The sequence below is a fragment of the Myxocyprinus asiaticus genome, chromosome 48 (assembly GCF_019703515.2).
Source record: "Myxocyprinus asiaticus isolate MX2 ecotype Aquarium Trade chromosome 48, UBuf_Myxa_2, whole genome shotgun sequence".
Lineage (NCBI taxonomy): Eukaryota > Metazoa > Chordata > Actinopteri > Cypriniformes > Catostomidae > Myxocyprinus > Myxocyprinus asiaticus.
The window spans coordinates 25,810,150-25,823,404 of record NC_059391.1 but is presented as its reverse complement, the minus strand read 5'-3'; the positions used below and the strand labels follow the sequence as shown (position 1 = coordinate 25,823,404).

At 38.5% G+C, this 13,255-nt stretch overlaps 1 protein-coding gene across 2 annotated transcripts in view; it reads left to right on the top strand.

Moving 5' to 3' along the window:
- The window catches only part of LOC127437269 (plexin-B2-like), a 241,364-nt gene that overhangs the window by 159,894 nt on the left and 68,215 nt on the right, over window positions 1-13,255 (top strand). The gene's annotated exons all lie outside the window — the stretch shown is intronic.

Genomic DNA, 13,255 nt, shown 5'->3' with positions numbered 1-13,255 from the left:
TTTCCATAAGAGCAAGATCTGCACATTATTCCAAACTTTTGGTCACCAGTGTAGTAGGAAATATACTGTGCAGTATAAACTGTGCATTATGCAGTAAGTGGGATGCTAGAGTCCCATTCCGAACTATGGATGCACCAATACCACTTTTCTCTCTCAAGATCCGATTCCAATACCTAAACTCTCAGTATCGGCCGATCCCGATCTGATACCAACGTTGTTGTTTTTTCTTAATCAGTACCAGAATATCTATACCTCACTGTGTGGAACTAATTGGGGGTATGCTTTTATATGTAAAGAAACACAAACCTCTATCAGAACATTATTAAAGAGCACCTATTATGGTTTTTCAAATATGACCTTTCATGTAGTGTGTTATATAGCTATTTGCAAATGTAAAAAAGTCTGCAAAGTTTCAAAAATAAAAGTGCACGACAAATGGAGTTATTGACTCTCAAAAGAAAGAACCGATTCTGAACATCTGAAATGAGTCATTAGTAATTCCAGACTTACTTCCTGTACTAACCAACATAATTTGGTAACAAAAAACCCACCTCTGGTCTTCATTGGCTGCTCACGAACAGCTTTGACCCGCCCTCAAACACTACACTAAGCGGTAGACCAATCACAACAGACTGGGACATCTGACCAATCAGAGCAGTGTAGGCTCTCTGAAAGGAGGAGTTTAAAATGAATCCTTTAGAACGGATCATTGAACGAGTCATTTTTGACACTGGGAAAAAATGGTAACGCTGCAATTTAAATTATGAGCAAATTAAAGTGTTTTTTGACCTTAGATGCATGTAAATCTATTATATGAGACCTTAAAAACAAAATTAGGCATGTTTAAAAACCATAATAGTTGCTCTTTAATATAAATGTATTGTATAGCCTATTAAGAAAACCAGGGAGAAGAGCTTTTGTTTGGCTTGTGAAGCCAGGGTCAAAGGTCAGAGACGTGTTGTGACTGTACTCTGCACAGTCTGAGTGTTTCTTCTTCTAGATGTGCATGTTTAGCAGCTTCAACACATCAGCGCATGCCTTTAACATCTTTCAGAGCTTTGAACTGGCCATCAACATCTTTGCACGGAATGTAAGCACAATGTGAGCTGGAGAGATCTGATTCTCCTCCCGCCGGCTGCTAAATAAATAAACCAATAAAAGCTTTGCGGGTCAATGACAGTGATGCACACTGCTGTTCCACTGGAATACCAGGATCAAGAGAGCCTGTGCGTGTTAATAGTAATTACACAGCATAATAACATATCAAAGACTCACCCATTTTCTCAGGAACACTTGATTTGCTCAATAACAATAATAATAGCAGTGGTATTTGTTCTTGCACTGTAACTAGAGCTGTTTATAATGTGTTATATAGCGTTTGATGCAGTGAATTGTCACGTTTAGTGGGCAACGCAGGAGGTTTTCTCCTCAATCTGGTTTCAGAGTCTCCGACAGCATGAAATGCTCAGTGCTCCTGAGCTGTCAGTCAAACCGCTGCTAGGTAACTACTATACAAACAAAATGATCAGCTTGTGATGCTGCTGCTTAACATAGCCACCTAAATGTAGCTAATCCTTGTGGTCTCTACACATTAATGAGAGACATTAAACAGAACTGAGAGAGAGAGAGAAAGAGAGAGAGCATTCAAACAAGAAGATTGTTTTGAGTATTGAAGATCACAAGTGTTTTGAGTATTTTGAGCTTTGTGAGTGAGTATTACGTTTTGAGGACTGAGGTGTTTTCAGGAATTAAAGTGTTTTGACGATTGTGCGTGTTTTGAGTTCAGGATTGCTGTGTTTTGAGTATTGCGAGTGTTTTGAGTATTGAGGATTATGAGTGTTTTGGGTTTTGAGGATTGTTAGTCTTGATTACTAAGTATTATGAGTGTTTTAAAGTATTGTGAGTTTTGAGTATTGTGTATTGCGAGTGAGGATTGAGTGTTTTGAGTATTGAGCGTTTTAGGGTTTGATTATTGTTGTGTGTTTTGAGTATTGTGAGTGTTTTGGGGTTTGAGTATTTTGAGTATCAAGGATTATGAGTGTTTTGAAATTTGAGTATTGTGTTTGAGCATTTTGAGGATAGAGGGTTTTGAGGATTGAGTGTTTTGAGTATTGAGCGTTTTAAGGTTTGATTATTGTTGTGTTTTGAGTATTGTGAGCCTTTTAAGGTTTGATTATTGTTGTGTGTTTTGAGTATTGAGTGTTTTGAGGTTTGAGTATTGTGAGTATTTTGAGTAATGAAGATTATGAGTGTTGTGAGTGTTTTGAGATTTGAGTATTGTGTTTGAGCATTTTGAGTATTGATGATTTTGAGGATTGAGGGTTTTGAGTATTGAGTGAGCTTTGAGTATTGTTGTGTGTTTGAGTATTGTCTGTTTTTATTATCGAGGATTAGGAGTTTTTTGAGTACTGTGAGCCTTTTAAAGTTTGATTATTGTTGTGTGTTTTTAGTATTGTGATTGTTTTGAGGTTTGAGTATTGTGACTATTTTGATTACTGAGGATTATGAGTGTTTTGAGTATTGTGAGCCTTTTATGGTTTGATTATTGCTGTGTGTTTTGAGTATTGTGACATGTTTTTAATTTTTGAGGATTGTGAGTGTATTGAGTTAAGGATTGTTGTGTGTTGAGTTGTGAGTGTTTTGAGGATTATGAGTGTTTTGGGTTTTGAGGATTGTGAGTCTTGATTACAAAGTATTATGAGTGTTTTAAAGTATTGTGAGTTTTTTAGGTTTGAGTATTATGTTTTGAGTACTGAGAATTGTGAGTGTTTTGAGGATTGTGAGTGATTTTTAAGTATTGAGGATTATGAGTGTTTTGAGTATTGTGGGCCTTTTAAGGTTTGATTATTGTTGTGTGTTTTGAGTATTGTGAGTGTTTTGAAGTTTGAGTATTGTGTTTTGAGTATTTTGAGTACTGAGAATCGAGTGTTTTGAGTATTGTGGGCCTTTTAAGGTTTGATTATTGTTGTGTGTTTTGCGTATTGTGAATGTTTTGAGTATTGAGTATTATGAGTGTTTTGAGAGTTATTTAAGTTTACAGTAGCTAATGTGCTTTGAGAGGGTGGTAATGGAGGTTTATAGTCACAGTTAAAATAACTAGTTGGAGCCGTGGCCTTGCGGTCAGCACACATTGACATACAACTGTGCTGCTCATATGGGGGGCATAGACTGGAATCTGGTCTATGTCGTGTCCTTATCCCATTTCCTTAAGCTTCCTGTCTGTTCTCTACTGTTCTGTCAAAAAAAAAAAAAATCCCTGTTTACAATAAAATAAAAAAAATCATAACTAGCATTAAAACTCCAACCAGTGAAATCCACAAACATGCTACACTCTCACACAGCTACACACACACTCGTTCACAAATGCATGCACATGAAGATTTGCGCTTACGGCTGCTTGGGACACATGCTGTGGTTTCAAGAGAGTTTGCGCACTGAGCACTGTGGATGATTAGCTCCAAAGAGACAGCCCTGACCTTTCCTGAAAATCAACACACACGCGTCTGCATTTTACAGTGTTTTACGGACATCTCCACAAAATGTCACCACGCTAAATGAGCAGAGACACCCGCCTGTCTGCCCAGCTTCCAGCACAGTCATTCACAAGCAGATGAGCAGGGTCATTTTTGTGACCTCAGCACTTTTGAAAGTCTTCGACCAAAAAGCACAAACTCAGAACAAAAGCTCCACAACACAAAGAGGTCAGATATAACATGCGAAACCTACAATACAGCAAGGGATACTTGAGTATTGTCAGTGTTATGAGTATTGTAGTTATTTATGGTACGGAGTATTGAGAAACACAAGTGTATTTAGTACTGTTGAGTGTCGTGAGTGTTTTGAGTATTGAGAAGTGCAAATGTTCTGAGTATTGCCAGTTAGTATTGTGAGTATTTTTTGTATTGCATCTATTTTGAATATTGAGAAACTAGTGTTTGGAAAATTGCAAGTGTTTTGTCAGTGCATTGAGTATTGTGAGTCTTTTGAGTACAAAGGGATTGCAAGTATTTTAAGTCGCCGAGGCCGTTAAATCGGTCGATATTCTGACTTTTTTAATTATCGGCATTGGCCGATTTTATTTAATTTTTTTACTTGAGGGTGGCAAAATCGCCTGCTTTTATGTGAAGTGACTGAGACATGTAAGCAACCAGTCACGGTTTGTTTTGTTGTTACGTGCATCATGTTACTACAATAATAGACCGGTGTCCCATTTAAACGGTCCGTGTATGAGACCTGCGGCAGATGCGTTTGAGCTCATAATGTTAAAGTGCTCATCTGTTTTATTCTCCCTCTCTCTCCTTAACAGTTCCCTGTAACTGTCTTGTCTAATGATAAAAAGGCAAATATCAATAAAACTAATATCATATTTATTTTCACGAACCTCATGAAAATCCAGCGTTTTCTTCCCGTCGAGCGCTCATCTAATATCTTCCTCTGAAGCGTGTATTCTATCAGCCAGAATCAAAACTTCAGGATCAGGATCAAAAAGTCCTCTGATTCACAAATCATGATGGTCAGTGGTCACAATCCAGGAAGGCGATCCAGGCCGTTTAAACTGACAGGAGATTGCTGCTGCTTGCTGGAGTGCATGAGTGCAACCAAAGTCTTTCTAGCAAGTCAGTCCACTGTCGGCCATGTTTGGAACGCTCTCGGGAGGTTATTTCCAGTCATGAGAGTGCAGCTCCTATCTACTTGAATGGGGAAAAACCGAAATCTCCAAAATGGTTGGTCAATATTGCAATCAAAGAACATATTTCAAATCAGCAGTAAATGGTATCATAAATGGTGAGATTTGGGGTTTTTTGTGCGTAATCTGAGGTAAGATTACGCAAAAAAAAAAAAAAAAAATCACAATTTTCCCAGTTTTTATAGCTAATGTGCATGCATGTTCTCAAGTTGATTGACAGGTGATGTCTGAATCTAAAAGGTGATTGGCTCTTTTAGCTGTAAGGCAGGACTTCCTATCTACATCCATTGACTGTTGGCTACCGTTGGGAAGTGGCATAGAAGTGGCCTGTCTCTGCTAAATAGCCTCTGGTGCAACTTTAAGATAAAATCACTTCACGTGTGCTGAGTAAATGTCTTATTCACTATGCACTGTAAGTACAATTGGTTTGATTCTGTATTTTTTGAGAATGCGATTTCTAAAGTGGATATGCGAGGAGTGGCGTTGGTGTAGTGGACTAAAGCACTGAACTGGTTAGCAGAAGGTTGTTGGTTCAATCCCCACAGCTGCCACCATTGTGTCCTTGAGCAAGGCACTTAACTCCAGGTTGCTCCAGGGGGATTGTCCCTGTAATAAGGGCACTGTAAGTCGCTTTGGATAAAAGCGTCTGTAAATATGCCATCCATGGTTGCTGGACTACTGTGTGTACTGTTATTTCCTTCTTTCTAATATATTAACAGTTTCTTCATGTGCAAATAAATTACTTAAATTTGATGACTAAACAGAAATCAGAAGAAATTGCTATCTACCATTTAAAATACAATATTATTTTTTTAGATTCATTTTTTACAAAATTTTGTGTGAAATTGAGTAAATATAGTGCTAAATAAGAGTTTATTATTTTTTTTAGCAATTTTATGTTTATGTTATTTACTATATTATATTGTGTGATATATCGGCATTGTATCGGCCACCCTGCTCTCTGGATATCGGCACCGGCCATTAAAAACCCATATCGGTCAACCACTAATTTTAAGTATTGTGAATATTTTGAGTTTTATTAAATGCAGCTAAGCATTTTAAGTATTGCAGGTGTTTTGAGTATTATGAATGTGTTGAGTATTGTGTGTGTTTTGAGTGTTTGCAAGGGTTTCGATTATTGAGAAATGCAAGTGTTTTGAGTATCGCGAGTATTTTGAGGATTGTGAGTATTTGGAGAATTGCAAGATTTTTGACTGTAGTGAGTATTTTGAGTATAGAAACGGTTTTGAGAATGTAGATTTTTGTTCAAATTGAGAAACACAAATGTTAGGAGTATTAAGGGTATGAGAATATTTTAAGTATTGAGAAAAATCAGTGTTTTGAGTATTGAGCTGTGCGAACGTTTTATCCGCCCACTCTCCTGTGCAGTTCTTTGCGAGCAGCTGCATAGGGTCATTTCAGTCCCCTCAGCACTTCTGAATGTCTCCGTCCAAAAAGCACAAACTCAAACAAAAGCTCCACAACACAAAGAGGTCAGATATAATGTGTGAAGGCTGTGATACTGCAAGGGTTTCCTCTTATACAAAGGTGATTGTTACATTTTTGCTCATGCAAGCAATTCTTGCACACATTTATCTCTTTACGCACCTGGATTTGTCCACTGCAGGTGTCAAGAGGACAGTGGCTACTGAACACACCTGACCCCTCCTGTCATCGTATGGTCATCTCCTCCAAAAATAGAGCTTCTGTTTTCATCAGCTTGACTATAAGCAGCCAGCACGCATCCAAACAGACTTGACATCTAATCCTTAATTATATTTCTCTCCTGTGTTTGGTGCTGGTGGGACTCGGATCACATTAGTTATGCTTTAGCTAGTGTCCTCCCAATCTATTTCTGTCCATTTTGCTGTTGATCTTATGGGTGATAGTGCAGACTGACGCCTAGACGTGTTGGATAATTAGGTTCTGAAATCAGGGAGATGATCAGGGAGCTGTCAGTCAAGGCAGGCATCAGGCGGATAGAGGCGATCCAGGCAGAGTGACTCCAGCGTGGGCCGATATACTGACTCTTATGAGCTACATCTAGCCCTGGGTCAACAGTGTTTGACAAGATGATTTTCTCTTTAATATATTCACAAGCAGTGTAGAACTTTGTGAAATCTGTACAGATTTATGTTTAACTCTGCACTAACCTGCTAATTCCGTAGCTTTTGTGTTATGTGTTTGAATACCTGCTATCTTTTCTAGATTTGTCTTTTTGTGAATTTGGAAGCCTCTAGAACCTGTAATCTACAGTGTCCCATGTAAAACATATGTGTGCTCTTGCCTTGAACTAGCACACAGTGAATACGAAAACATTTTAGATCTGACAAGACAATTTCTCTGCTGAAACTTGTTTCGTAATTCAGCTCTGAACTTGATGTGTTTTGTCCCTTCGCATGACTGTGGAGAAAACATGATTACCTCTCTCAGACAATAATGAACCTACGCTAATGAGTCCTCTTTTCTATCTGGTGCTCTCCTGAAGGTAACCCTCTCTCTACTACAGTACAGTTATAATTCAACATCCTTGGCTCTTCTGTTGGTTTTCTCCAGATGTTTTTGTTTCATTAGTGAATCGCTAGTTTCTTTATTATTAATCAGACACATTTTGGGACCATATTTGCCCTGGGCTAATTCTGTAGCTGCTCTGTGATAATTTTTGAGAGGTTTGTTGTCCTGACGGTGGCTATTGACACCAGAACATTTTGAATTACATTTTTTTTTTTCTATTACATTTTTCATTAATGAAATGAATAACACTTCCTTGATGGAACACTGGTTTGGCGCTGGGCCCCTATGGAGTGGGCCACAGTTGCGCTGAGCTGCTTGGTGTTGAGTCCTGCTGCGCCAGTACTGCTACACCGAGCTTCAGCACTTTGAACCTGCACAAATCTCAGGATTAGCAGCAGGATTAACGGTGCGTGAAATGGATGAAAGAGCCTGTCGCACGGGAACGGGAGTCTGGATCCTCACGCGATGACCTATAACCACACATCTGAGGGAATTTGTATGGCAACAGACAGTTTTTGCGCTGGATGTGAGCGATTTGCATGCATAATCAAATTAATCTACAATGAGAGAGATGAACTGGAATTCGGTTGCCCTAGTCAGAGTTTAAAGAGCTTTTTCTCTCAAAGAAGTTTCCCTCCGCATGTTTTAATAAAATGGTTTTTGTCTTTCATCTTGCTTCAACAAGAGAGTGAGAAGGCTTGTTTGTGTCTTTTATTTTTCCTTTCTTCAGCCAATAATTTTTACCCATATCAGCAGTTAGTATTGGATATATTTTAAAAGACATGTTTAGTGAAGGCATGTTGTGTCCTGTGATAACATTCTGGTAATTAAAACATCATTGGCACATGATTGGAAAGCCTTACTTTCGTTCACGGGGTCATAATTCCAACTAGAATGTAACATTTTCTGAAGAAAATTTGAGTAATGCTTGCCTGTGCGAAACTCTCTGCCATCACGTTAGGGAGTCCTGGATGGTTGCTAGGTCGCTGCTATATGGTTAGTTATGTGTTCTGAGTGGTGGTTTGTGTGTTTCCATGCTGTTGCTAGGGTATTCTAAATGGTTGTCATTGCGTTGCTGTGTAGTTGCTAGGGTATTGTGGGTGGTTGCTAAGTCACTGCTATGTGGGTGCTAAAGTGTTCTACTAAAGAGTTGTTGTTAGCACGTTGTTATGCTGTTGCTAGGGTGTTATGAGTGGGTGTTTGCATGTTGCTATGCAGTTTCTAGGGTGTTCTGACTGATTGTTATTGTTAATGCATTGTTATGTGGTTGCAAAAGTTCTTAATGGTTATTAGCACATTGCTATAAGTTGCTGAGGTGTTCCAGGTGGTTGCCGTTGCATTGCTATATGGTTGCTAAGGTGTTCTTATTGACTGTTATAGTGGTGCTATATCCTAAGGTGTTGAGTGGCAATTAGCATATCGCTATTTGACTACTAGGGTGTTCTGAATGGTTGTCAGCACGTTGCTATACAGTTGCAAGGGTGTTCTGAGTGGTTGTTAATGCATCGTTGAGCAGTTGCTAGGGTGTTCCAGGTAGTTGCTAACCATCCAAAAGAGCCCACTCCCAAGTTTCCGTGATATTATAGTCACTAGATATGGCTTGGTTTCCTCCATCAATGAAAATCTAGGAGATTTTTTTGTCTGCCAGGTGAAAATTGTAAGTCTGATCACTTAGATGAGGAACAGCACATCTCTCTTCAACAAGCAGTTGCACAAACTGTGTGGGACGACTTGCATACCAAAGTTTAAGTATGACCAACAGTAATAGTGATGCTCGTCTTAACAAGAACCACTTATTAACCTCACCTTTATACTTGCTTAACCATGTAATTCAACCCCCCCCCAATCCCCCATAAATTAGCGTCCAAACTCTGCGTTTTGTCATCGTCCTTAATTGAGAAAGACGGCTAAGGTTCCCAAGGCTTCTCTCCGCACTTGCTGTTATAACAGAATTAATGGACACAGGCCAGTATGTCTTGACCTTCTGTCCTGCATTACCAACACACATGTCAGGGTAATTGGATCTCTGAAGATACATGTGCGATTGTTAAGCGAAGTCTCTATCACTGATCTATATGTCCTTGTCCCATTTCCTTTGTGTCCATGAGTTTACTATTGAGTTAGAGCTGCTGAAATGTCCTTTCAGGTCCAACGATGTCACTAAATACAGTAATTTGTCTTCCTAGATTAAAGGTTAAATATTATATGATTCTATTCAAGCACCTGGAGGCAACAGCACTCGGATGGTCTTTGTTTAGGAACAGCTCTTCCAGTCGCAATTGCAAGATAAATCCGAGCATCTCAGAGAAAAAATGTGATTGCTCAGAGGGTGCCCTTTCCGTACTTTGGGGAGTAAATGGAGTTCTCATTTAAGTATTAACTTGAATGAGATGTGTCTCCTAAAACTCATTAGAAGCAATAAAAATAGACACAAAAGAGACCGTTTTGGGTATACAGGAATAGTGAAGAGCTGTAAAATTAATGTGGATAGCATACCTGCCCAGCCTAAAATGGTTTGCTGGTCAACTATGGTTTGCTGGCCAAGCTGGTGCTCAAGTGGTTTAGCTGGTTTGCCACCTTGTCTCCCAGTCTGACCACCTGAAAAGTGCCCCAAAAAAACTCCTAAAACCAACCAACAGACCAGTTTGAGCAGGCTGGGAGACCAGTTAAGACAAGCTGTTTTTTTTTTTTTCAGCTAAGATAATATAGTTTTGGGAGAATTTGATGAAAATTGTTTGAGTTTGTATTGAAATCTGAGTTTTGATTGCAGACTTTGATATCTTGGCAAAGTTTGAGGCATTGTTGAGATGTCCTCTGAAACTCTATGAGACACGTGAGATTACTAGGGTCTTTTTCTCGGGACAAACATCTGAAAGGCACAAAAGTTTCCAATTGCCATCTATTTAATCTCATTGCTGTCATGTAGAAACAATTGAATTATTAAATAGGTAATTTTTGATTTATTCTTCTCAACGACATCAATCACACTTGTACTGTCTTTGCAACCTTCTATCTACAGTACATGTGTCCCAAAAAGAGGGCGAGCCAAGCAAACCAATTTAAAACTCCATTCCAAATTAAAAATAATTGTTTAAGGGTATGAACTAAAAAGGGCAGCTACGTTAAGCTGAAGAAATGGAATTTGTAATAAATGAGCTTCGTGATCAGCAGGGAGAGAGAAAAAATATGAAGTTTTCCAAAAGAAGGGCAGTGGTTTTTATGTAAATGAATATGAGAGCCAAAATTAACTCAACCCTCAGGGCAAGTGCATTATCATTTTGCTGCGTCAATGGAACTCCAGGGAATGGCAGGTTAACATCATAAAACAGCACCCCAGGTTGGAGCTTCATCAGGGTTTTTCATTTAAAGAGAGTCTTTGGGAGAGAAACAAAAAATTGAGCACAGCAGCCAAGCCAAACTGTAGTGGTCTTTAACTTTTTTCGCTACTATTGAGGCAGAAAAGTGCATTTGTGTGTTTGCATCATTTTAATAGTTTTCTTTCCTGTGTTGACCTAGTTCCTTTTAAACAGGAAGTTTAGGTGGGGCATATTGAAGGGCTCGTCTTTTTTTTTTTTTTTTTGTACTTAATAGTTGGTTTCAGGTGGTTTTAGGGAGAGGGTCATTCTAAGGCTACATCTTAAGTCCCCTTACTGCGCATGCGAAAAATCGCCATTGCATGTATGGTCTGAAACGCAGTTGTCCTCGTGTTCCGTCACTGGACACCAATTCCAAGGAAATTCGCCTTTGACGGAATGCAATATGAAGGTTGTACAAAGTAACATTTATCTTTAACAACGCTATCAAAAGTGAATATCAGGCACAATAGCGCTGCTATAACATGGGCCACCATCTTGATTGTTTTGGTTGAACTGATCACATGACTGCGTCACATGACAACAAATACGTCATAGTTTTCAGAAATATCCATTTTCCCAGTCCACATTACAACACAAAAACGCAAAGTTATACAACGCAAACGCAAAGTTAACAAACGTAAACGCAATGCAGCGTTATGCTAACTTTGTTACGTTGTGTTTACGTTAACGCAAAGTTAACGTAAACGCAAAGTTATACACTTGGGAGAGAATTTTTAAAAAGCTCAGTTTTCACTGACAAAAACGTCGTCTCAGTGTGGATGGAAGGCCAAAATGTAGATAAAAAGATGCGTTTTCAAACGAAAATGTATTAGTGTGGAAGTGGCCTAAGTCTAGAGTAGGAGTGGGCAACTATTTTGGTAAAGGGGCTACATCGGGCTTTAAGTAGTGCATTGGGGGGCACGTTGTATTCCTTTTGAGATACAAAGTTCCGCATTAATTTGGTTTTTGTATCTTTTAAGCCCAGAAGTAGTTGTGTACTCAATCTTAAGTGTATATGTGACTAATGGGACTATTCTACAATTGCCTAAAGTATTGTATTGCTCTACAAAGGTAGTTACTTTTCTATCAGGCATTAAAAAAAACTGAATAAAGGCTGAGCTTATTATCAATTATTTATTTATCTTTTTTTACCATAACTACTTGGTTCTACTTCCCTGTTAATTTATTATTCAATTTAACACTCTACATCAGGGGTCTGTTTTAATAAAAATAAAAAAATCAAGAATTATAGAACTTTTAATGTTTGTCGAAAAGCGGGTGAGTTTACTTTATTTTATTCTCAAAACATTACCCGTTTACACACTAAAAGGGTCATTATGCGGGTCTCGTCAATGGTTTGACTTACCATTCAGCACACAACTGAATAAAAAAGGCTGCATGACTATGATAAATGATTACTGCAAGAGTTAGATTAACATACAGGTGCGAGGGGACTTAAACATTTCTAAATTGCACAAATAAAAAATACATATACATATTCGTCACTCGCTTTCTTTTGCTCGCGTGTCAGTGATTACCCCTCCGCGTGTCAGTGATGCATAGATCTACTTTTATATTTAATTTCATCACTGAGAAGGTTTACCTGCAAACTTAGTAGCACCAAACATCACAAGCAGCCTCAACAATGGACACTTTTTGGACAGTTTGTTCAAAGGGGAAAGCGAGAGCTAGAAGAGCGCAATCGCGTGCATGGTTGCCACATTGCATAAAATAAGTATAACATTAGGCAGAATATTTCCATTTTGCGCAAGTATAAATCTGAAATTGGGGGTGTTGTGTCTCTTATCTGGCAACCCTGAGCATGTTAAACGCTTGTGGAAGCACGTTAGGTCTCAATGCAAGATAACTGAAATATCCAATAAAAAAAAAATGCTTTTAGGATAAATGAGCCACGGGCCCGTGGGCCGTAAGTTGCCCAGGTCTGGTCGAGAGAGTATTTGATTGGACAAAATTCTGTGTAGAGTCATCAGTAATTTTGGTCGGTTTTTTCCATGAGAGACTGTAGAGAAATTTAGAGAGATAAAAAGATAAAAGATGACTTTGTAAATCATAACTTTTACATGCTCTTTAAAAGTTCAATTTCAGTCGGAGTAAAACAATAATTTGTCTTTTCAAAATGTCATATAAACGTGGTCCAATTTTTGCAAAGTTGGACTAACAGACCTTGATAATGTGATTGTAGCTCAGCTTCGTCAAGCATGTTTACATGTTAATAGAGCGCAAAAGTGCCCATCCACTTTTTTCACCCAAAGTATTTTTCCCATTTATTTCTTACATAGGGATTTCATAAATCCTTCATAAAAGAGTTCTAAGCCATGAACCAAACAAACCAGCTCCAAGGTGAATCACAACATTAAAAACTTGATTTGAAGCAGAAAAGTATACGCTAAACATCTTCAGTGCGGAAATGAACTGCGATCCCATGAAGCGTTTTGAATGATGTAATCAAATTAAAAACAATGATGTTGTTGTTGATTATAAGTATATAAGTATTTTTTTGAGAGTGAAGGGAGGCTGACTCGATTTCATCATTCATAGTGCATCATGGAAGTGGATGTGCTGGATGGCTGCAGAGCTCTTTTGGCGCACTTTGTTCACTGCGATTCTCTGACTGGATGAACCTTTTTCCTACAGGATCAGGGATAGTGTTGTTCTTCACGAGAAATACAGTTTTTAA